A 26,125-nucleotide genomic window follows, 5' to 3' on the forward strand; every position below is an offset into this window, starting at 1 on the left:
AAAGGGACTGCGCACGAAAAAAAAATTAAGGGGAACATTGGTTGGAGGTGTCATTTTTTTGTATGAGATGTTAAACTGAGGACCAGTCATGAAGTCACAGAGTCATAACGGCAAAGACGGAGGCCATTCGGCCCATTGAGTCCGTGCCGGCTCTCTGTAGAGAAATCCAGTCAGTCCCGTAGCCCTGCAAGTTTATTTCCCTCAAGTGCCTATCCAGTCTCCCCTTGAAAACATTGAGTGTCTCCGCTTCCACCACTTCCGTCGGCAGCGAATTCCAGGTCACCACCACTCGCTGCGTAAAAAAAGGTTTCCTCACATCCTCCCTGTATCTCTTGCCCAAAATCTTAAATCTGGTGTCCCTTAGTCCTTGTACCATCAACTAGTGGGAACGGCCTTTCCCCGTCTAGCCTATCCAAACCCGTAATGTGCACCTCTGTCAAATCACCCCTCAACCTCCTTTGCTCTAATGAAAACAAATCCAGCTTCTCCAACCTGTCCTTGTAGCTAAGATCCCTCATCCCCGGAACCATTCTGGTAAATCTCCTCTGCACCCTCTCAAGGGCCTTCACATCCTTCCTAAAGTGTGGTGACCAGAACTGGACGCAATACTCCAGTTGTGGCCCAACCAGCGCTTTTGTACTCAATACCTCTATTTATGAAGCCCAAGATCCCATATGGTTAGTTAACCGCTCTCTCAATATGTCCTGCCACCTTCAGGGATCTATGCACATTAACTCCCAGGTCCTTCTGTCCCTGCACACTCTTTAAAACCGTGCCATTAAGTGTATATTGCCTCTTGCTGTTCCTTCTGCCAAAATGCATCACCTCACACTTCTCTGTATTAAATTCCATCTGCCACTTGTCTGCCCATTCTGCTAGCCTTTCTATGTCCTGTTGCAGTCAATTGGTATCATCATCACTGTTTGCCACACCCCCAAGTTTGGTGTCATGGGCAAATTTTGAAATTCTACTCTGTATTCCAATATCCAGGTCATTATATATATCAAAAAATGCAGTGGCCCCAGTACTGACCCTTGGGGAACACCACTGTCTACCATCCTCCAGTCTGAAAAACAGCCATTTACCACAACTCGCTGTTTTCTGTCCTTAAGCCAATTCCTTATCCAAGCTGCCACTGACCCACCTATTCCATGAGCCTCAATTTTGTTAACTAGTCTTCTATGTGGTACTTCGTCATATGCCTTCCGAAAATCCATGCAGACAACATCCATTGCATTCCCTTCATCAATCCTCTGTTATTTCATCAAAAAATTCAATTAGATTAGTCAAACACGTTCTGCCTTTTACAAATCTGTGTTGTCTCTCCTTAATTAGTTTAAACCTCTCCAAGTGCCCATTAATTTTTTCGTTGATTATTGTTTCTAAAACTTTACCCACCACTGATGTTAAACTAAAACAAAAGCAAAATACTGCAGATGCTGGAAATCTGAAATAAAAACAGAAAATGCTGGAAATACTCAGCAGGTCAGGCAGCATCCCTGGAGAGAGAAACAGAGTTAACGTTTCAGGTCGATGACATTTCGTCAGAACTGGAAAAAGCTGGAGATGGAACAGGTTTTTAAGCAAGTGTAGGGGCAGGGAGAGGGGGGAGGGGAGGAAAGAACAAAAGGGAAGGTCCGTGATAGGATGGAAGGCAGGGGAGATTAAAAGACAAAAGGGATGATGGTGCAAGGCAAAAGGAGATGGTAATGGGACAAATTAAGAAACAAAAGATGGCTCTGGATGAAGTGTAAATGGCAATGGCAGAATCATCAACAGCTGCCTGTTAGAGAGAGAGAGAGAAGAAAAGGGGAAAAAAAGGTAGGGCAGAGGTTATGGTCTGAAATTGTTGAACTCTGTGTTGAGTCCAGAAGGCTGTAAAGTGCCTAATCGGAAGATGAGGTGCTGTTCCTCGAGCTTACGTTGAGCTTCATTGGAACAGTGCAAGAGGCCGAGGACAGACAGGTCAGAGTGGGAGTGGAGCGGAGAGTTAAAGTGACAGGCGACCGCAAGCTCAGGGTCACCCTTACGGACAGAACAGAGGTGTTCCACAAAGCGGTCACCCAATCTGCGTTTGGTCTCCCCAATGTAGAGGAGACCACATCATGAGCAGCGAATACAGTATACTAAATTGCAAGAAGTACAAGTAAATCGCTGTTTCACCTGGAAGGAGTGTTTGGGGCCCTGGACAGTGGGAAGGGAGGAGGTAAAAGGGCAGGTGTTGCATCTCCTGCGCTTGCACATGAAGGTGCCGGGCGAAGGGGAAGGGGTGTTGGGGGTGATAGAGGAGTGGACCAGGGTGTCGCGGAGGGAGCGGTCCCTTTGGAATGACGTAACGGGAGGTAAAGGGAAGATGTGTTTGGTGGTGGGCTCACGCTGGAGATAGCGGAAATGGCGGAGGATGCTCTGTTGAATGTGGAGGCTGGTGGGGTGAAAGGTGAGGACAAGAGGAACCCTATTGTGGTTCCAGGAGAGAGGGGGAGTGGTGAGAGCAGAAGTGCGGGAAATAGAACGGACACGGTCAAGGGCTGTGTCAACCACAGTAGAGGGGACTACTCGGTTGAGGAAAAAGGAAGACATATTGGAAGCACTAGCATGGAAGGTGGAATCATCAGAGCAGATGCGGTGGAGATGGAGAAACTGGGAGAATGGAATAGAGTCCTTACAGGAAGCGGGGTGGGCGGAAGTGTAGTCCCGGTAGCTGTGGGAATCAGCGGGCTTATAGTGAATGTTTGTCAATAGCTTATCCCCAGAGATGGAGACAGGGAAGTCGAGGAAGGGAAGAGTCGGAGATGGACCATGCGAAGATGAGGGAAGGGTGGAAATTGGAAGCAAAGTGAATGAAATTTTCTAGTTCAGGGTAAGAGCAGGCAACAGCACCGATACAGCCATCAATGTACCGGGAAGGGACCTGAGTAGGAGTGGAACATATCCCACGAAAAGGCAGGCATAGCTAGGACCCATGTGGGTTCCCAAAGCAACACCTTTAATTTGGAGGAAGTGAGTGGAGTCAAAGGAGAAGTTGTTCAATGTGAGAACAAGTTCAGCCAGGCGGAGGAGGGTAGTGGTGGTGGATGGGGACTGGTTGGGCCTCTTTTCAAGGAAGAAGAGGAGCGCCCTCAGGCTATCCTGGTGGGGGATGGAGGTGTAGAGGGATTGGACGTCCATAGTGAAAAGGAGACAGTTGGGGCCAGGAAACTGGAAACTGTTAAAGTGGCGGAGGGCGTCGGAAGAGTCGCGGATGTAGGTGGGAAGAGACTGGACAAGGAGAGAAAAGATAGAGTTGAGATAGGAAGAGATAAGTTCCGTGGGGCAAGAACAGGCTGAAACGATGGGTCTACCAAGACAGTCCTGTTTGTGGATCTTGGGAAGGAGGTAGAAGCGGGCTGTGTGGGGTTCGGGAACTAAGAGATTGGCGGCCGTGAAGGGAAGATCTTCACAGGAGATGAGGTCAGTGACAGTCTTGGAAATGGTGGCTTGATGTTCGGTAGTGGGGTCATGGTCCAGGGGGAGGTAGGAGGAGGTGTTGGAGAGTTGGTGTTCAGCCTCCGCAAGGTAGAGGTCAGTTCGCCAAACAACAACAGCACCACCCTTGTCAGCAGGTTTAATGACACTGTTGGGGTTGGATCTGAGAGAATGGAGTGCTGCAAGTTCAGAGGGAGGTAGGTTGGAGTGAGTGAGGGGAGCAGAGAAATTGAGACGGCTGATGTCACGCTGGCAGTTTGCAATGAAAAGATCTAGAGAGGTTAAGAGGCCAGAGGGAGGGGTCCAGGTAGAGCGAGAATTCTGAAAATGGGAGAAAGGGTCAGCTGTGCGGGGGGAAGATTGCTGGCCAAAGAAGTGGGCACGGAGACAAAGGCGATAGAAAAAGAGCTCAGCATCGTGTCGAGCTCGAAATTCATTGAGGTGGGGGCGTAAGGGGATGAAGCTTAGGGCTTTGCTGAGGACTGATCGTTCGGGGTCAGAGAGGGGTAGGTCAGAAGGGATAGTGAAAACACAGCAAGAGGTGAGATTGGAAGAAGGGATGGGATCAGAGGAAAGTGAAGGGGTAGAAGGCTCCGGAAGGGTGTTGGTGTCCAAGAGTTGTTGAAGCTGGCGATCCTTGACACCTGAAAGGAAGAAAAAAAGTTTTTTGTTAAAGCGCCGGATGAGGCGAAGGATGATATGGAACTGCGGACCAGGACAGCTTTGTGATAGTGAGTCGGTGCTGCTGATGAGAGAGGTCGAGTGTGTTCATGTGGCGGCGCATGGCATTCAGCGTGGATCACAGGATACGGCGAGAGCAGTGGTTTCAGGAACGCTGAATATCTCTCATATCTGTAATCCTGGGTAGATCCAAAACATGAAGGGTGGAATTTCAGTTGGAATCCATGTGGAGTAAGTCGGAGTCGGAGACAGTTGCTGAGGAAAGATATGTGGCTGTGAAAGCGAGTTTTGGTAGATACTGATGCTAAACTGACCGGCCTGTAGTTACTAGGATTGTCCTTGCACCCTTTCTTGAACAATGGTGTCACATTTGCCACTTTCCAATCCTCGGGCACCTCCCCTGCATCTAGGGAAGATTGGAAAATGATGGCATGCCCTTCCGCTATCTCCTCCCCCAATTCCCTTAGCAACCTGGGATGCAAGCCATCTGGACCAGGGACTTGTCCACTCTAAACATACCCAGCCTTTCTAGTACATCCTGTCTATCAATTTTCACCCCTTTCATTGCTTCTACCTTTTCCACTTCTACCGATATTTTGTCAGCATCCACCTCCTTAGTAAACCAATACCAAGTACCCATTGAGTATTCCAGCCGTGACCAGCGCCTCTAAGCATATAATCACCTTCTTTGTCTCTAATAGGCCCCACCCTGCCTCTTACTACCCGCTTACTGTTTACATGCCGGTAGAAGATTTTTGGGTTCCCTTTTATGTTAACTGCAATTCTACTCTCATATTCTCTCTTTGCAAATTTTATTTTCATCTTCACATCCCCTCTTAACTTATTGTATTTGGTCTGGTTCTCCCTTGAAGAATTCACCTGACATGCATCATACACCCTCTTTTTTTTCTTTCATCATCTTCTCTATCTCCCTCATCATCCAAGAAGCCCTTGCTTTGGTTCCCTTACCCTTCCCTCTTGTTGGAATGCACCTAGCCTGTACTTGGAACATCTCTTCCTTAAAGATCACCCATTGTTCTGTTACAGTTTTTCCTGTCAGTCTTTGGTTCCATTTTACCCTGGCTAGATCCTTTCGCACCCCATTGAAGTTAGCCCTATTCCAGTTTAGAAGTTCCACTCTAGATTGTTCCTTGCTCCTCTCCATTGCTAATCTAAATCTTATGATACGATGATCACTCGTACCCAAGTGTTCTCCCCAGCACCAGATCCAGCAATGACTCCTTCCTAGTTGGGCCAAGAACATATTGAACAAGGAAATTCTCCTGAACACATTTCAGAAATTCCTCCCCCTCCTTTCCCTTTACCCTAGCATTATCCCAATCGTTATTTGGGTAATTAAAATCCCCCAATATCAGCATTCTATAGCTCTTGCATATCTCTGCGATTTCACTGCAGATTTACTCCTCTACCTCCCTCTCACTATTTGGAGGCCTATAGAATACCCCCATAGCGTGATCATACCCTTTTTGCTCCTCAACTGTAACCAAATGGATTCTCTCCTTGTCCCCTCAAGAACATTCTCCCTTTCGAACACTGCAATGTCTTCCTTCATCAGCACTGCCACCCCACCTTCCCTTTTTTCCTTCCCTATCTTTTCTGAACACCATGTATCCTTGAATATTAAGTGCCCAGTCCTCACCATTTTTAAGCCTCATTTCCGTTATTGCCACAACATCATATTGCCACATGGCTAATTGTGTTTGTAGCTCACCAACCTTATTCACCACACTTTGTACGTTACGTACATGCATTCTAAACCCATTTTTGAATTTTTCATAGTCTTTCTTAGTCTGCTCCTATCTAATGTGGTACTACCACTGACTCTAGTACTATCTTCTCTAGTACTATCCAACATAATCACTCTTTTATGCACCTTATTCCTCTTTTCTACTCCTATGTGCTGGTGCCCATCCCCCTGCCAAGCTAGTTTAAACCCTCCCCAACAGCACTAACAAACCTCCACGTGAGAATATTGGTCCCGACTCTGTTGAGGTGTAACCCTTCCGGCTTGTACAGGTCCCACCTTCCCCAGAAACGGTCTCAATGCCTCAGGAATCTAAAGAATTAACCCAGCAGAAATAAACTTAAAACTTAACAAAAAACACTCCCCAGCTACTCTGACATCACTTTTTCAAAAACTGCGTCTGTTGAGTTGCTGCCGCTCGGGACTGCTCCTTTTAACTGCTCGCTCGTGCTGTGCTCCCATCAGGTCCACTCCTTCCGGTGCTGTGTATTACACACGATAACAAAGACTGGAGTGTACATCTCACACGATAACACAGACTGGAGTGTACATCTCACACGATAACACAGACTGGAGTGTACATCACACACGATAACACAGACTGGAGTGTACATCTCACACGATAACACAGACTGGAGTGTACATCTCACACGATAACACAGACTGGAGTGTACATCACACACGATAACACAGACTGGAGTGCTCCCGCCCTCGGCGCTCTTTGTGCCGCTCCTCCCGCCCTCGGCGCTCTTTGTGCTGCTCCTCCCGCTCTCGGCGCTCTTTGTGCCGCTGCTCCTGCTCTCGGCTCTCTTTGTGCCGCTGCTCCCACACTCGGCTCTCTTTGTGCCGCTGCTCCCGCTCTCGGCTCTCTTTGTGCCGCAGCTCCCGCTCTTGGCTCTCTTTGTGCCGCCGCTCCCGCTCTCGGCGCTCTTTGTGCCGCCGCTCCTGCTCTCGGCGCTCTTTGTGCTGCAGCTCCTGCTCTCAGCGCTCTTTGTGCCGTTCCTCCTGCTCTCGGCGCTCTTTGTACCACTGCTCCCGCCCTCGGCGCTCTTTGCACCGCTCCTCCCGCTCTTGGCGCACTTTATGCCACTCCTCCCGCTCTCGGTGCACTTTATGCCGCTCCTCCCGCCCTCGGCGCTCTTTGTGCCACTGCTCCCACTCTCGGTGCTTTTTGTGCTGCTCTTGGCGATCTTTGTGCCGCCGCTTCCGCTCTCGGCGCTCTTTGTGCCGCCTCTCCCGCTCTTGGCGCTCTTTGTGCCGCCTCTCCCGCTTTCGGCGCTCTTTGTGCCGCCGCTCCCGCTCTCGGCGCTCTTTGTGCCGTCTCTCCCATTCTCGGCACTCTTTGTGCCGCCTCTCCCGCTCTCGGCGCTCTTTGTGCCGCCTCTCCTGCTCTCGGTGCTCTTTGTGCCGCCGCTCCCGCTCTCGGCGCTCTTTGTGCTCCCGCTCTCGGCGCTCTTTGTGCTCCCGCTCTCGGCGCTCTTTGTGCTCCCGCTCTCGGCGCTCTTTGTGCTCCCGCACTCGGCGCTCTTTGTGCCGCCGCTCCTGCTCTCGGCGCTCTTTGTGCCGCCGCTCCCGCTCTCGGCGCTCTTTGTGCCGCCGCTCCCGCTCTCGGCGCTCTTTGTGCCGCCGCTCCCGCTCTCGGCGCTCTTTGTGCCGCCGCTCCCGCTCTCGGCGCTCTTTGTGCCGCCGCTCCCGCTCTCGGCGCTCTTTGTGCCGCCGCTCCCGCTCTCGGCGCTCTTTGTGCCGCCGCTCCCGCTCTCGGCGCTCTTTGTGCCGCCGCTCCCGCTCTCGGCGCTCTTTGTGCCGCCGCTCCCGCTCTCGGCGCTCTTTGTGCCGCCGCTCCCGCTCTCGCCGCTCTTTGTGCCGCCGCTCCCGCTCTCGCCGCTCTTCGTGCCGCCGCTCCCGCTCTCGCCGCTCTTCGTGCCGCCGCTCCCGCTCTCGCCGCTCTTTGTGCCGCCGCTCCCGCTCTCGCCGCCCTTTGTGCCGCCGCTCCCGCTCTCGGCGCTCTTTGTGCCGCCGCTCCCGCTCTCGCCGCTCTTTGTGCCGCCGCTCCCGCTCTCGGCGCTCTTTGTGCCGCCGCTCCCGCTCTCGCCGCTCTTTGTGCCGCCGCTCCCGCTCTCGCCGCTCTTTGTGCCGCCGCTCCCGCTCTCGCCGCTCTTTGTGCCGCCGCTCCCGCTCTCGGCGCTCTTTGTGCCGCCGCTCCCGCTCTCGGCGCTCTTTGTGCCGCCGCTCCCGCTCTCGGCGCTCTTTGTGCCGCCGCTCCCGCTCTCGGCGCTCTTTGTGCCGCCGCTCCCGCTCTCGGCGCTCTTTGTGCCGCCGCTCCCGCTCTCGGCGCTCTTTGTGCCGCCGCTCCCGCTCTCGGCGCTCTTTGTGCCGCCGCTCCCGCTCTCGGCGCTCTTTGTGCCGCCGCTCCCGCTCTCGGCGCTCTTTGTGCCGCCGCTCCCGCTCTCGGCGCTCTTTGTGCCCCCGCTCTCGGCGCTCTTTGTGCCGCCGCTCCCGCTCTCGGCGCTCTTTGTGCCATCTCTCCCGCTCTCGGCGCTCTTTGTGCCGCTCCTCCCGCTCTCGGCGCTCTTTGTGCCGCTCCTCCCGCACTCGGCGTTCTTTGTGCCGCTCCCCCGCTCTCGCCGCTCTTTGTGCCATCTCTCCCGCGCTCGGCGTTCTTTGTGCCGCTCCCCCGCTCTCGGCGCTCTTTGTGCCGCTGCTCCCGCTCTCGGCGCTCTTTGTGCCGCTGCTCCCGCTCTCGCCGCTCTTTGTGCCGCTGCTCCCGCTCTCACCGCTCTTTGTGCCGCTGCTCCCGCTCTCGCCGCTCTTTGTGCCGCTGCTCCCGCTCTCGCCGCTCTTTGTGCCACTCTCGCCGCCCTTTGTGCCGCTGCTCCCGCTCTCGCCGCTCTTTGTGCCGCTGCTCCCGCTCTCGCCGCTCTTTGTGCCGCTGCTCCCGCTCTCGCCGCTCTTTGTGCCGCTGCTCCCGCTCTCGCCGCTCTTTGTGCCACTCTCGCCGCCCTTTGTGCCGCTGCTCCCGCTCTCGCCGCTCTTTGTGCCGCTGCTCCCGCTCTCGGCGCTCTTTGTGCCGCTGCTCCCGCTCTTGCCGCTCTTTGTGCCGCTGCTCCCGCTCTCGCCGCTCTTTGTGCCGCTGCTCCCGCTCTCGCCGCTCTTTGTGCCACTCTCGCCGCCCTTTGTGCCGCTGCTCCCGCTCTCGCCGCCCTTTGTGCCGCTGCTCCCGCTCTCGGCGCTCTTTGTGCCGCTGCTCCCGCTCTCGGCGCTCTTTGTGCCGCTGCTCCCGCTCTCGCCGCTCTTTGTGCCGCTGCTCCCGCTCTCGCCGCTCTTTGTGCCGCTGCTCCCGCTCTCGCCGCTCTTTGTGCCGCTGCTCCCGCTCTCGCCGCTCTTTGTGCCGCTGCTCCCGCTCTCGCCGCTCTTTGTGCCGCTCTCGCCGCCCTTTGTGCCGCTCCCCCGCTCTCGGTGCTCTTCGTGCCGCCGCTCCCGCTCTCGGCGCTCTTTGTGCCGCTCCCCCGCTCTCGCCACTCTTTGTGCCGCTGCTCCCGCTCTCGCCGCTCTTTGTGCCGCTGCTCCCGCTCTCACCGCCCTTTGTGCCGCTGCTCCCGCTCTCGGCGCTCTTTGTGCCGCTGCTCCCGCTCTCGCTGCTCTTTGTGCCGCTGCTCCCGCTCTCGCCGCTCTTTGTGCCGCTCCTCCCGCTCTCGGTGCTCTTTGTGCCGCCGCTCCCCCGCTCTCGGCGCTCTTCGTGCCGCTGCTCCCGCTCTCGGCGCTCTTTGTGCCGCTCCTCCCGCTCTCGGTGCTCTTTGTGCCGCTCCCCCGCTCTCGGCGCTCTTCGTGCCGCTGCTCCCGCTCTCGCCGCTCTTTGTGCCGCTGCTCCCGCTCTCGCTCTTTTCTGCTTGCTCAGGATGTTAAAAGATCCATTGGCGGTAATCAAAAATGATGTCCTAGCCAACGTTCCCTCCCCTCAACCAACACCACTAAAAACAATTACCTGCTCATTTATTTCCTGTTTGTGGAACTTTGCTATGTGCAATCTGCTGTGCTTGCCTGCATAACAGTGATTGCACTTCAAAAGTAATATATTGGTTGTAATCCACTTTGAGATGTCCTGAGAATATGATATGGTGCTATAATAATTCAAATTATTGCTATCTCTTCTAATTAGTAAATAGCTGGCTGAAGCTAATCAATGTGTTGAAAGAAATAACAAAGAACATGGTTGACAATCATGCAATAGGATCAAAATCGTAACTCAAAATATAAGCACAGACTTGCGCCTATCCATTGTGGGAGCACCTTCACCACACGGACTGCAGTGGTTCAAGAAGACGACCCACCACCACCTTCTCGAGGCCAACTAGGGATGGGCAATAAATGCTGGCCTTGCTAGCGACGCCATATCCCGAGAATGAATAATAAAGAAAATCTCATTACTGTAGCAGCAAATCCTGCCTGCGCGAGAACATGCCACCTCTACTGTCCCAGTATTAGCCCTCTCTGACGAGGCAATACACTGCCTGTGACTTGGTTCCCTTTCACCAAATCGCTTCTTCAGTATCATTACCTTTCCTCATTGTAGATCCCTTCCCTTTCATGCTGGTGAGGTGTTTGCATAATGTCCACTGTCTCTATTTCCTGTGATGCCCGTTGGACAGAGCTAGCCCAGATGGCTATGTACCCCTTTTTCTTACTTTTCTTCTTCCATATCCCCTCCACCTAGCAAGCTGTTAATAACATTAGTGGCGTATAATGCTGTATTTGCTGTCTTATCGAACAATAATATTTACCTGTCCAAAAGATTTTTCTTACCTATGTACTCTAACTGAATATAATGTTCTTTCTGTGAAAAGTACTTGATAAACGTATTATTGGTGATTTAGTGTTCTGGTGCTCTAGTGAACTGTGTCACTAAGGGTTCTTGGCAAGTTCCTGCGCTTGCCATCAGAAGAGCGTACTCAGGTCAGACCTGATTGCCCCTCTGTGGGAGGACATGATCCGTGAGCAGGTCACCCTGACCTTGTCCACACAGTTCACAGCTGTCTCCGGAAACTGGGCAGAGGCCTTGTGGAACCCTCTTGGCACAGGAATGGTTTGCGGGGTACCTGGTGCTAAAGAAGGGCCGAGTTAATTAATAGGGACCAAATAGTCAGAAAACATTTTGCTGAAGGATGTAGGGTAGAGTCCAAATAGATGGGAAAATGATTTAATTGTAGGTTACTGGCGCAACAAAGACAAATTGATTTCCTTAGCATTTAGTCATGGGTATTGCAAATACCAAGAATATAACTGTCAAGACACAGACTAATTAGGGCTTGGGGGTCTCTGAACTGTAAAATAAGTTCCCATAGCACCCTATGATTCTGCTTCCATTATTTTAGTAAAGTTCGTCATTGTGACTAAACCACCCCATGTATCTTTCATAAAATCCCACACGGGCTCTCATCTTCACCCTCTTCTTTTGCAAACGGTTGGGAGTGACATTCTGATTTACAGTATATTCCATTGATTTAGGAGGGATCATCATTCTAATGTATATGTTCCGGTGGGTAAGAAAGGATGTTCTGATTTACCGTATGTTCCGGTGGGTTATGGGGGCTTTTCTGATTTACAGTATTTGCAGATCCTGTAAGCCTTGGTTTGGCAGTATATGTAGTCTGTGATCACTCTGACTTGGAACCCCTGTCTTGCCTTTGTTGCTTTGAAGCTTTAGCAGACTGCAGAGATTCTAGGGAATGATAATTATGTTTGATTTCAATCCATGCATTAAGTAAAATAATAAAAAGCACATCTACACCCATGGGCTAAACAACCGCCAATGACAAATTACAGCTCCACGTTGAGCATTTACAGCAAGCCCCCCACATGTTGCTGCTGTTGAATGTGCTTTCTCCTTTACTATGCTAATCAGATGCAGAAGCAGAACAGCATTATCTTTTTTCTTGAATAATGCAAAACTCTGAAATAGATCTTATTTCCTGGTACTAATTCTTTCAAAGTGCTTCATTCTGCAGCTAGCTAAAGGAGCATCTTCAAATCTATAGACCTTCTGATGATTGAAAGGTGGGAAAAATTACCCCGTGGATATTAATCATTAATCCAAAGCAACTTCATAGAGCAGGTTCAAAAAGGTTCTTCCTTTCTGTGATGCACCCACCCCCCCCCCCCACCACCACATCCTCCCTCACTCACTATCTCCCCCCCCCCCCCCCCCCGCACCCCCCCAACCACATCCTCCCTCACTCACTACCAATCAGTCTCATCAAAGAGGCGGATGTTGTTTGAAGTGGAACCTCACATCCGGGGTTCATACAGGGCCCAGCCTGTCAGTTTACACTGCCTGTGATGAATGAGAACCTCATTGAGGGCTCTACTTCAAAGACCTATTTTTGACCCCTTCAGTTAGATTTATATGCTTGTGCATCACAGAACAGATTCTGTGCCTCAGAAGGTAGAAACTAAAATCTGAAATCCAAACTCGGCTCTAGATTAGTAAGCAAGTTTTCTGAGTTGCAGATAGTTGCTTGTAACAGGCTCACTTTTTAGATTCGCGTTCAGATGACAGATCCAGGAACATCGGAACAGTCGGCCATTCAGCCCCTCGAGCCTATTCTGCCATTCTATTAGATCATGGCTGACCTGTACCTCGACTCCACTTAGCCATCTTTGCTCCATATCCATTGATACCTTTACCTAACAAAAATCTATTGATTTCAGTCTTGAACATCAACATTCTTTTGTGGGAAGAGAGTTGCAGATTTCCACCACCCTTTGTGTGAAAAAGTGCTTCCTGATTTCACTCCTAAAAGGCCAATCTCTAATTTTAAGATTATGCCCACTTGTTCTGGATTCCCCCATCAGAGGAAATAATTTCTCTGTATCTCCACATTCCAATCTTTTTATCATTTTAAAGATCTCGATTAGATCACCTGTCAATCTTCTAAACTCAAGGCATAGAAACCACGTTTATGCAGTGTCCTCGTAATTTAATCCTTTAAGCCCTGGTACCATTCTGGTGAATATCCTCCATGGCCAATATATCCAGATGGGGGTCTGACCAAGGTTCTGTACAAGTAAATTATCACTTCCTCACTTCTTGCATTCCAATGTCCTTGAGATAAAGGCCAAAATTAAATTAGCATTAAATTAGCATTTACTTTTTGTACCTGTGTTCTAGCTTTTAGTGATTTGTGTACATGGACACCTAAATCCATCAGCTCCTGCACTAGCCTCTCACCATTAAGAAAATATTCTGATTTGTCTTTTTTGAACCCAAAGTGGATGATCTCACACTGCCATAGTTTTGCCCACTCACTTAGTGTGTCTACGTCCCTTTGTAACTTAACTTATTATGCCTCTTAACTTAGTGTCATCTGCAAACTTGGATATACAACTCTCCATTCCTTTATCTAAGTCATTGGGCCGTAATTTGCGGCTCCTGCGGGTACGTACGAGGTGCGTACGTGCCCGAAGGGGCCGCGCAAGTTCCAGGTTTAGGCATGTGAAGATCCTCCGCATCCGCGGGAGAAGGGCCTCTGCGAGAGGAGAGTTGCGCTATTTGCCCAACTTCCGCCCACTGAATGTTTGTGAAATTCTTATGTTTGGTAAAAGCAGGTGTAAGGCCTGCTTTTACCAGCCAAAGAATTGTAAAAAATAGAAAAATAAAATGTTATCACTCATTTATACATTAAAAACCCTGTCCAATAGGTAAGTTTATTTTTAGCCCCGCCCCGTTAAAAAATATAGGGAGAGAAATTCGGTTGTTAGCGCCAGCGATTAGCGCCTAAAGAGGCCGAGAATTGGGGCGTTACCCAATTTTCGGGCGGGCGCAGTGAACCCAGCGCCTCTTGCCATATTGAGTGAGCTTTTAGCACCGGCGCTAAATCTTAGCGCCCGCTTGCGGGCGCAGGCAGATCATGACGTCATTTCAGTGTGCAACGCCTCTTTGGCGCCCCGGACTGGAAATTCAGTGGCGCCCCCCCTCTGTTCCGACCGGCGCTAATAAGGACAGCTTCCTCGAACGTTCCCCAGTCGCTCTCGGACTTAGGGGGGCGCTCTTTAAAGGGGACTGCACTGGTATAAAAGCGGCAGCCATTTTGGGAGCACAACTTATTTGAGATTTACACAGAGTTGCAAAGTTGAACTCTGAGCCATTTCACCAGTGACCCAGCACTGCCAGAGGACCTTCAGCCTTCATACCATCACCCTGCTGCTGGTGAGCGTTTACACCCTATTTAATTTCTGCTGACTTATTATGGGGGCTGCTTTGGAGGGGAACGTCCTGCTGCTCGACCATCTGGAAAGGGCACAGGGACGGAGGGAGAGAGGGCCAGGAATGGCCAGACGAAGGAGGGCCAACAGACGTCGCCACACCAGACCTTACGCTGCCAGGGTATTCAGGCAGCAATTCTCTTACCTCAACATGCCGGAGGAGCAGTGTGTTAGGAGGCTGCGATTCCGAAAGGAGGTGGTGACTGAGCTGTGCCACCTGCTTCAGGAAGATCTGCAGCCGCAGATAAGGTGCAGGACCTCTCTGTTGGTGGCTGTGAAGATAACAGTGGCATTGAATTTCTATGCGACCGGCTCCTTCCAGTCAGCAACTGGGGACATTGCCAACATATCCCAGTTTGCGGTGCATAGCTGCGTCCAGCAGGTTACAGATGCCCTGTTTAAAAGGCGGTGTCAGTACATATCCTTCAATGTGACACCGGAGAAGCAGCGGGAGCGCGCAGAGGGCTTCGCGGCAATAGCGGACTTCCCCATGGTGCAGGGCGCCATTGACTGCACGCACGTGGCTTTGCGGGTGCCTGTACAGAACCCTGAGGAGTTCCGCAACCGCAAGGGGTTCCACTCCTTGAATGTGCAGCTGGTCTGTGACCACCGGCAGCTGATCCTGGCGGTCAATGCACAGTTCCCAGGCAGCAGCCACGACGCATTCATCTTGCGCCAGACTTCAGTCGCTGACCTTTTCGAGGCCCCGGCTCACCCAGAAGGCTGGCTTCTCGGCGACAAGGGCTATCTACTGTGCCCATGGCTGATGACCCCGCTCCGTACGCCCAGCACCCCTGCAGAAGAGCACTACAACGTCAGCCATCAGGCAACGAGGAACATTGTGGAGCACAGAATCGGCGTGCTGAAGCAGCGGTTCCGCTGTTTGGACCATTCGGGAGGAGCCTTGCAGTACTCACCAGAGAGAGTCTCCCACTTCATCGTTGTCTGCTGCATGCTCCATAACCTCGCCACCCTGCGCACCCAGCCAATGCCAGCAGAGATTGAAGGACCAGCAGAGGAGGAGGAGGAGGAGGAGGACCAAGACGGGAGGGTCCGAGAAACTGGAAGGGCCGTCCGTCTGAGGCTGATAAGGAGTCGGTTCTAGGCCCCTCTCACAGACTGCTTGGTGCCATTCGAAGACCAGGAATGGAACCATTTGGATAACCCAAAGCCTATGAAGGCCACAATGATCGTAAATAGCAGACATGGCTAATGACAATAAAAAATTTTGTTTATTTTGAAAACTGTGCTTCCTTCCAACATGGCAAAGCAATGGCAACAGAAAGCTTAACTAACACAAGTCACTCGCACACCCGGGAGACTATCCAAAACATGACTAACATTCAGACCAGCATCCACGGCCTTGATTTCTAGAAATAGGACGTTTCAGCAGCACCTTCTACTCTTTCCCCTTTGATGGTGATCTACTTCTCTTGCGAGAACGGCCCCTTCCCTCCCTGCAGCTCCTCCGTAATGGGACCCAGTGGCTGCATCAAGGCTGGGGGACGCCTGCTGACTGTCCGAAAGCGCAGATGCCCCTGAGGGACGGCCTGGACGGACTCTGGGCTTGGAGGGGCCGGATGCTGACTGCTGCAAATGGACATGGGTGGAAGCAGTCTGTCCTGCAGGTGATGGCAGCTGCAGTGGAGACGTGCCAGCGTTGGCATCAGGAATGCTGACATCCTGAGAGCGGACACCTGCTCCGTGGTCGGCCGACACACTGACACTCTGACGGGGCAGCACCGCAGCATGCGGACCAATCGGCTGGTCCACAGATTGCTGGCCTGCTGTGGTACTGCAAGGGCCCCGGGTAATCCTGCCTGATCCATCGAGGGTGGCAGCAGTCAGTGCTTGTGTGGCCTCAATCTGCCTCTGCATGAGGCCAGCGAGGGACTGCATGGCAGCACTCAGCACTTGCGTGGCAGGTGCCAGTGCTTCGGTGAAGCCCTGGACAGTCCTTTCCAGTGATGTCGCAACGCCCTGGACAGTCCTTTCCAGTGATGTACCGACGCCCTGGACAGTCCTTTCCAGTGATGTACCGACGCCCTGGGCACTCCTTTCCAGGGCTGCCCCGAAGCCCTGGGCACTCCTTTCCTGTGCTGCCCCGAAGTCTTGCACAATCCTTTCCTGTGCTGCCCCAAAGTCTTGCACACTCCTTGCCAGTGTCTCGATGGATTCAGGCATCCTTGCAACTGTAGCCATCAGCTCAGTGTGCCTGAGTCGAGCCTGGGTGCTCATTTCTGCGAGGGAATGCACCTCTTCTGCGCTCTGTGCAGCAGTCATCGTGGCCTGACGCGCCCTCCGGGGAGACGGCTCCCGGACTTCCCTACCCCCTTGCACTGCTGGAGGCCGCTGGTTCCTGCAACTGGTTCCTCCTCAGAGCCATCCCCACCCCGCTCCCTTCCAGGGAAGCACTATCTCCAGTCTGCAGATGGGCTGGCTCGCCTGAGGGTGGGACGGATGGTCCGGCTTCCTCCTGCTCGTCGCCTCTGGAGTCGGTGTCCCTGGCAGCTTGATGGCCCGGCTCCCGAGCTGGTGATGCAGCATCTGAAAGCAGGGAGGTTGAAGAGTGGCTTTAACGAAAGGACAGGGTGGCAGCAAGGGATGCAATAGTGCTGCAATGCTCTGACATGGGTCCAGACTGAAAAAGCATGCTGGTGGGGGGAACAAGTGGAAGGAGAGAGTTCAAAAAGGTGATGACCTTACTATCGCTGTGCACAATGGGGTCGGCAGCTCCAGTGGTGACAGGACCACTCATCCGGCCTCCAACAATCTGGTGGACTCTTTCCTCCAGGTCCGTGAGTTCCTGCAGCTGAGGGCCCCCTCCAGTACGAATCTGTTCCCTCCGGTTCCTGGCCAGCTTGCCCTGCAGGAGAAAGGACGGGAAGTTATGAAACATGCTGCCCTGAGTTGTCATCTCATACCCCCCCATGGTGGATCAGCCCTTACATTATGCCCTGAGTTGAATGTGCGTGTGCATTCCCAGAAAGGGCCATGGGTGCTGGCTGACAGATGGCCATTGGGGCATCGCGCACCCTCTGGCCATAAAGTCAGGTGCAGATGGAGGGATGAAGAAGATTGCCAACAAGCCACTCACCCTAACAACCCGAGTGAGATCGTTGAACTTCTTCCTGCATTGCACAGGAGTCCTGGGCGCCACGCTGCTGGAGTTGACTCTTTGACAAACTTCCCTCCAAGCTCTGCGGTACTCGTTCTGATGAGGCCTCCTGCCATTGTCAGGGTACAACACTGCTCGCCGGCGCTCCACTGCACCAACCAAAGCATCCAGTGCCCTTTCGGTAAAGCGCTCCGCTCTCTGCCTCACCCTCTCCATCTGGTCAAAGTTTGTAATGCCTCAGATTGCACAGCGCCGATTTTGAGGCCTACAGGGCGATGAGTGTGGCTGCTGAACCTAAATGACCCGCCCCTTTAAGAGCTGGATGGCGCCAGCATGTCTCGTGGTTATCGATTATTGACGGCACCTGCGCTGTGCCCGTCCGCCCAGATATTGAGTAGCGCCGCCAGGTTAGCGCCTTAGGAGTCCCGTGCAGCGCCTGATTTTACGCCGCAATCTCCTTCAGGGGCGATGAAACCCAATATCGCTGGAGGTGGCGATAAGTTGCGCCTGGCGATACAATTTGCGCTCCGCCAATTCTAGCGCCCCAAGCGGGGCTATACCCAATTTCTCCCCCATAACATTTTTCCAAAATGTTTTGTTTTTGTTTGAAATATTTAATTAAATGGCATTTTAATTTTTTTTTAATGTATTTCATGTGTTTCTGTATTTTTTAAGTGATTCCCCATTCATACTTATGGGAGTTCCGTACGTACGGGATCCCCATAAGTATGAATGGGGAATCCCCTTCTTTCATTGGTTGAGCCGGCCCACGTGATCCCAGGGGTGCTTGCGACCCGCGTGCGCCTGTGAGTTACGTGGGCCTCTTCCAGTGGTTACCCGGAGAGGCCCAGGATCGCGAATCTACAAACCTCCCGGACGACCAAGTAAATTTGTAGATTTTTTTGCAGGTTGGAGGCATCTGCCTGGGAAGCCTCCAACCACAAATTTTGGGCCATTATTTTTTGTATGGTGAAAAGGTGAGGCCCCAGTACAGACCCTTGGGGAGCACCACTTGTCACATTCTGCCAATCAGAGAGCATTCCCTTTACCCTTACTCTCTGACTCCAACCTCCCAACCAATTCCCAACTAATTTGGGATGGCTCAGTTTGAAGTGCAAGCTGTCCCTATTTAGGCCAAGCAAAAGGCAAATTGATTTCCTGAGTGTTCAGTTATAGTTGCTGCAAATACCAAGAACATAACTGTCAAGACAATGCTGACAAGTAAGCATCCATAGCACCCTATGATCCTGGTTTTATGACACTAATAAAGTGTGTCATTGTGACTGAGCTGCCACCTCCATTCTCCACTCCAGATATAATTCCGTTTATTAATTCTCACACTCGCTCTCGTCTTCACCCTCTCCTTTTCCAGTGAAAATACCCATCATTGAGTTCAGCAAGTGAACAACAAATTGCTTTTCTATAGTGCACTTTGTGCAGAAAGGTATCTTAAGGAGGAAAAGCAATGGACATTGACTAGAAGGGAAAAATAGAAAATGCTATCACTCACTCTCCCTTCCCTCACTCACTCCCCCACCTCGCTTTTGTACACTGCACCTCTCTCTCGCACATCCCACCTCTCTTCCACACCCATGCCTTTTCTCTCCTGTGTATCTCTCTTTCTCTCTCATGCTCATTCTCTCTTTCCCCTCCCTTTGTCTTGTATGACTCTACCTGCTTTTGATCATCCCTCCTAATATGTCAGCCTTTGGGTTGATGTTTATTATTTCTTAACGCCTCTGTGAAGCGCCTTGGAAGTTTTATCTACATTAAAGGCAGTATAGAAATGCAAGTTGTTATATTTGAGAGAAACCAAATAAAACTTCAGTATTGTAGACCAGTTAATAGACTTGTTAGCAAAATTGAAGCCATGTGATTAAAGGGACAGTGGCAGCATGGATACAAAATTGGCTAAGGGTCACAGAAATGCAGAGAGTAGTGTTGAATATTTGTTTTTCAGACTGGAGGGAAGTACACCGTGGTGTCCCCCAGGGGTCGGTATTGGGACCACTGCTCTTTTTGATACATATAATGACCTGGACTTGGGTATAGAGGGCATCATTTAAAAGTTTGCAGATGCCACAAACCTCGAAAAATAGTAAACAGTGAGGAGGATGGTAGCAGACTTCAGGAGGACATAGACTGATGAAATGGGCAAACAAATGGCCAATGAAATTTAATGCAGAGAATTGTGAAGTGATGCATTTTGGAATGAAGGCTGAGGAGAGGCAACATAAACTAAATGGTACAATTTTAAAGGGGGTGCAGGAACAGAGAGACCTGGGGGTTTACGTACAGGAATCTTTGAAGGTGGTAGTCCTGGGCACCACACTTTAGGAAAGATGTCAAGGCCTCAGAGAGGATGCAGAGTAGATTTGCTAGAATGCTACCACCAATGAGCACTCCCACATACAGTTAACACAGGCTGCAATGTGCTTACTTGCAAAAAGCAGAAGTGTTGCCTCTCGGGCCCACGTGAATGCAAGGCCTTCTGGGCGCATCAAGCTCCCCACACTTTCAGCTCAGCCAATCAAAATGAAAAGCACTGGAGACATGAACGCTGCACAGCAGTATTAGCAAGTTTGCAGATTTCGGTAATGCACAGTTTGCAGATTTCAGCAATGCACAGTTTGCAGATTTCAGTAACTCATAGTTTGCCGATTTCAGCAAGGCACAGTTTACAAATTTCAGCAAGGCACAGTTTGCAGATTTCAGCAACACAGTTTGCAGATTTCAGCAAGGCACAGTTTGCAGATTTAAGGTGATTAGCAAAAGAGCCAGAGGTGAGAAGATTTTTTTTTGCACAGCGAGTAATTATGATCTGGAATGCACTGCCTGAAAGGGCGGTGGAAGCAGAGTCAATAGTAACTTTCAAAAGGGAATTGGACAAATACTTGAAGGGGAAAAAAATTGCAGGACTATGGGGAAAGAGAAGGGGTGTGGGACTAATTGGAGAGCTCTACCAAAGAGCTGGCACAGGCACAATAGGCCGAATGACCTCCTTGTGTATTGTATCATTCTATGATTCTAGTGTAGAAATTTGTCATTATAAATCAGTCATTTAAAAAATGGTCCCCTTTACCACCCAGATAGTGCTGCTAGTTGCTGCACTATTGAGTTGTAGGATTTGAGTGCTTGTAAGAGTCATATGATCTAACTGGGAGTCTTTGTGTGGCATGCCTATCTGCAACGCCATGACAACATTTTCATGCACACGCATTTCATCCAGTTACTTCAGAACCAAAGCCAGAGAAAATACAAAAGAAATTGAAACTCAAGTCAACCTATGATGCACTCATCCGCCATCTAACAGGTGGCTCATGTGGCAGTGACAGACACTTGCGGGGTAGGTTGCTTGGCTACCGCTCAGTTGGTTAGTGGCATGTAACTCGCTGAGAAACAAGGTGAGGGAAAGGAAGCATCCGTAGCTGGAAAGAACTCTGGGTTGGTTTTCCCTACCTGCCCCAGCTAATTTAAATAAGGAACATAGGAACTGCTAGATTGAAAAAAAACCACGGTCCATCTACCATCCTGGTAGTCATATGATACAACGATGTAGTGTATGTACCCGTCTACCTTTAAGGGAACTATTGAATGTAACCGTTCACCTTTAAGAGGACTACTTTCGGGTGGCACTATTTGTTTGGCTTCTGTATACTGTAATACCGATAGTGACCACACCAGTATATAAGTGTTGTGGCATGATTGCTGGGGCAGATTCGCCCGGACCTTCGAATAGTAAAGACCTGTTTGTTTGTTACTTCTGAAGTCTGTGTATTTATTAACTGCACAACCCACAGACTTTACAGTGGCGACGAGTCCGATCGTACCCTGCGGCAAGATTACCATAAGCAACGAAGAGCGTCGAAGAGAGACAACCGCCCTCGTCGTGCTACCAAAAGAAAACACGAGGCTGCAACAACAGAAAGCAGGAAGACTAACCACAAAAGCTGTATCAGCAACAGGCACTGACTACCCTTCTGCCACGGTGCGGAGTGAGCCAACCAGCAAGAAACAAGGCGGCCGAAGAGACTGTGAGTAGGGGAAGGTGTAGAAGCATCCGGAGGATAAGGGCAGAGCACTCGACCTCGGTCGAGGGGGAGCTGTGCCGGCCAAAAGTCGGGTCCAACGGCGTCGGGTGACAGCCGGACCGCGATCGGCGGGACAATCGGGGCAGCGACCGCAGCCACGAAGCGCTGAGCCTGCGAGTAGGCGCGGGAAGAGAAACCCAGCCGCAGCCGGGGAGGGAAACACCGGTCTGCGAGAGGGCTGGGGAGGCGAACGGGAACCGTGCGGGTGAGAGCCGGGTGCGGAGAGAGAGACTGCGAGGAGCCGGTCCAGCGGCTGAGCTGTTCTCCACCAACGGGGTACTCGGAGCCGGCAAAACCGAACGTGCGGGAGTGGGTGAGAGACACAGCCGAAAACGGGGTGAGAGACTGCGCGAGAGCCAGTCTAGCGGTGAGCTGTTCTCCACCAACGGGGTACCCAGGGCCGGTAGCATCGAACGTGCGGGTGAGGGAGACAGAGCCGGGTACGGAGAGAGAGACTGCACGAGAGCCAGTCCAGCGGCTGAACTGTCCTCCGCTAACGGGGTGTACCCAGCGCCGGTAGAGCCGTGCGGGCGGGAGGAAAAGACATAGCCGAGTAAGGGGAGCTGTGCGGTAGCCAGCCAGCGGCTGAACCTGTCCGCTGAGGGGGAAGCGTACCCCTTCCACCGGGAAGAAACGCGGGAAGCCGCCATTAGGCGGAGAAGACGCCAGAAGCGGGAAACCGCCATTGAAGTGGGCGGGGCGAGAAAGGAAGAGCGGGAAACCGCCATTTTCGCGGGAAAACCGCCATCTTAGAAATAAACAAATAAATAAGAATACTTGAAGAAATACTTGTGTTGTACCCAAGGAAAGAAAGATGCCTAAGCGGGCGGACATCAACGAGTTCAATTCGGAGATAGAAGACTGGGCCACATACGTAGAACGTATTGAGATACATTGTAAGGCTAACAAAATAGCTAAGGAGGAAAAAGCTTTAACCTTACTTAACATGATGGGTGCGAAAACATTCGGGGTGTTGAAGAATCTTCTCTCACCAGCTAAACCGGCAGATCAGACTTTCGATGATATTGTAGCAGCGCTGAAGGATCACTTGAACCCCACACCGTTGATGCTGGCTGAACGATTCAAATTCTACGCAAGCACGCAGAGGAAAGACGAAAGCGATGCGGAATACTTGGTCGAACTGCGTAGGATAGCGAAATACTGCCAGTTTGGAGGGAATCTGACAGAGGCACTGCGTGACAAGTTCGTATGCGGATTGTCCAAAGAAGGAACGCAGAAGCGACTACTGGAAGAAAATGACCTCACACTGGACAGGGCTGTCCTCATAGCTGCATCGCATGAAGCTGCAGCGAAAGGAATGGCGGAAATGCAGCTAAAGGCGGCGGCACTAGGGGTGGACCAAATTACTTCGAGCACAACAAAATGCTACCGTTGTGGGAAGACAACACACGACCAGAATCAATGCTGGGGTAAAAACCAAGAATGCAGGAAATGTGGCAAGATCGGGCACATAGTTAAGGTATGCCGGTCAGGAGCAACGTACAACAATAAGAAGTCACCACAAAAATGGTACGGAAAGGTACAAGAGGTGACTAAGAAGAGTCTGAGGGAACAGAAGTCGGTCTCACACTCCAAATGCAAAGGACTGGACAGTCTGAGAATTCACAACGTGAGCAATGAAGCTGACCGACAAACTATCTGGATAACGCTACAGATTGCAAAGGTCCAAGTAAAAATGGAAGTGGACACTGGATCGGCGTTGACGGTCATGAATAAGCATGACTATAAGAAATTTTTCAAGCATATTCCACTACGGGATACGGAACTAGTACTACAGACATACATGGGGCACAAAGTATTCCCCATCGGAATGATAGAAGTCAAGGTGAGATACAAGGATAAAGATCATCACCGGTTGGACCTGTATGTATTGCCTGAGGGAGGACCACCACTTCTGGGACGGGAGGGGATCCGAAAAATAAAATTGGACTGGCAGTCCCTAAACACCATGACGGTGGATTCTGAAAAAGAGGATGTCAAACCTGAACGGTTGTCCAGAATATTGGACGAAGCTAAGGAGGTATTCCAGCAAGGACTGGGAACGCTGCGAGGTATTAAAGCAAAGGTTAAGATTGCAGAAAATGCAAGCCCAAAGTTTTTTAAGGCCAGATCAGTTCCTTACGCAATACGACCAGCTGTGGAGGCAGAACTGGAAGAACTTGAACGATCAGGGGTTCTGTCAAAAGTGGACTGGAGTGAGTGGGCCACGCCCATTGTTCCCGTCATGAAGTCCTCACCGAGTAATAAGCCTGGGGGACCGGGGAAGGTCCGTATCTGCGGAGATTTCAAGATTACTGTGAATCCGGTGCTTCACACGGTACAATACCCGCTTCCGCGGATTGAAGATATCTTTGCTTCGTTGGCTGGAGGGAAACATTTCACGAAAATAGATCTGGCTCAAGCATATCTACAGATGGAGGTCGAGGAAGAGTCACGCCAGTACCTCACCATCAACACTCACAGAGGCTTGTATCGCTACAATAGACTGGTCTTTGGGGTAGCTTCGGCGCCAGCAATTTGGCAGAGGGCCATGGAACAGGTGTTACAAGGAATTCCAAGCACGCAGTGCTACTTAGATGACATTTTAATCACGGGAAAAGATGAGGAAGAACACCTCACGAATTTGAAACTGGTACCCACCAGGTTGAAGGAGTATGGCCTTCGGGTTAATCGCAAGAAGTGTGAGTTCTTCCAAAAACGGATCTCATACTGCGGTCATGTCATTGACCGAGAGGGACTGCATAAGTCACCCGAAAAGATAGAAGCGGTTGTGAAGGCCCCCGCCCCAGGAAACGTATCACAGTTAAGATCATTCTTGGGGTTGATTAATTACTATCACAAGTTTCTGCCAAATTTATCCACGGTACTGCATCCGCTGAATGACCTGTTGCGGAAAGAAACACCATGGAAGTGGAGTGAGGAATGCAAAAAGGCTTTTCACAGAAGCAAGGAGTTGATTACCTCTGAAGAAGTGTTGGCTCATTTCAACCCAGCATTACCCCTTCGTCTAGCTTGCGATGCTTCCCCGTACGGAATTGGGGCAGTACTCTCGCATAGGCTACCAAATGGCTCGGAAAGGCCAGTGGCTTTCGCGTCCCGATCATTGACACCCGCGGAGCGAAATTACGCCCAAATAGATAGGGAGGCCCTCAGTCTTGTGTGGGGCGTGAAGAAATTCAACCATTACCTACAATGTAAAAAGTTCACATTGCTGACAGGCCACCAGCCGTTGGTGTCCATATTCAACCCAAATAAGGCCGTTTCCACCATGACAGCACAAAGGTTACAAAGGTGGTCCGTGTTACTTGGGGCACACCAATACGAAATTGAGTACAAAAGGTCTAAACAGCATGGAAATGCTGATGGGTTGTCACGCTTGCCATTGCCGATGGTAGAAGAAGCGAGTATAGTGGACCCAGTAGAGTTGTTCCACTCATCCATAGTGGAGTGTCTACCGATAACAAACTCAATGATTGAGAATGAGACAAGGAATGACCCGACTCTTTCACGAGTCTATGATGTAACGGTGGAGGGATGGCCAGCACAGAGCGAACCAACACTGCAAGCATTTGCACAGAGGAAAGAACAACTGTCAGTGTGTCGAGGACCCCTGATGTGTGGATCTAGAGTGGTGATTCCACCCAAACTCCAAAAGAAGGTGCTAAAGGAGCTGCACGAAGGACATCTGGGGGGAGTAAAGATGAAAAATCTAGCAAGAGCGTTTGTGTGGTGGCCAGGCATTGATAGAGACATAGAGGAGATCACGAAGAACTGCCTAGGATGTCAGAGGGTTCAGAACGCGCCACCCCAGGCTCCTCTGCATCCATGGGAGTGGCCCTCATCGCCTTGGCAAAGAGTACACATCGACTTTGCTGGTCCATTTATGGACTCGATGTTTCTAATAGCGGTGGATGCCCACTCCAAGTGGCCGGAAGTAATTAAGATGACCACCACCACGACGGAAAAAACCATCGCAGTGTTAAGGACTATGTTTGCTCGGAATGGCCTGCCGGAACAGATCTGTTCTGATAATGGACCACAATTTGTGTCCGAAGAATTCAAGAAATTCTTAAAGAGCAATGGGGTTAAACATTACACGTCAGCCCCATACCATCCCGCCTCAAATGGATTGGCTGAAAGGTTTGTCCAGACCTTCAAGAAGGCCATAAAGGCCATGAGTAATGAAAATATAAGTCTGCAACATAAGGTGGATAGCTTTTTGTTGGCATACCGAAATGCGACACATGCGGTCACAAATCAAACTCCCGCAATGATGTTCTGTAATAGACGCCTAAGATGCCGGCTGGATTTACTAAAACCAAACGTCAGAAGAGACGTAGAGAACCGGCAATTCCAGGGCATGAACGACAGGGTCACTAGATCTTTCCAGATCGGTCAACGAGTTTTGGCCCGGGACTACCGTACTGAGAAATGGCAGCCTGGAACTATTGGGAAAAGGCTGGGGCCATTGATGTACACCGTGGACATTGGAGACAATATAATAAGGCGCCATGTTGACCAAATCATAGGGTCTGCCACAAATAGGCCACCGACTTCACCACCTTATCCGGGTGATGTTGAAACTGAGATACCCAGAACACCTACTTCCGATCTAGTGATACTGGAGTCTGCTGAACCTGACACGGCTTTTCAAGCCGAATCGACCTTGCCAGAAGCACCTCCTAGCCCGCCTGAAATGACGACACCACTGCGGCGTTATCCTGA

General features: G+C 51.1%; 1 protein-coding gene and 1 pseudogene across 2 annotated transcripts in view; one reads left to right on the forward strand and one right to left on the reverse strand.

Moving 5' to 3' along the window:
- Nucleotides 1-26,125, forward strand: part of ppil2 (peptidylprolyl isomerase (cyclophilin)-like 2) — a 189,277-nt gene that overhangs the window by 156,192 nt on the left and 6,960 nt on the right. The gene's annotated exons all lie outside the window — the stretch shown is intronic.
- Nucleotides 3,120-10,497, reverse strand: LOC147104599 (uncharacterized; annotated as a pseudogene).

This window comes from Somniosus microcephalus, chromosome 19 (assembly GCF_052327205.1).
Source record: "Somniosus microcephalus isolate GS21.2 chromosome 19, FLI_Smic_1.0, whole genome shotgun sequence".
Taxonomy (NCBI): domain Eukaryota; kingdom Metazoa; phylum Chordata; class Chondrichthyes; order Squaliformes; family Somniosidae; genus Somniosus; species Somniosus microcephalus.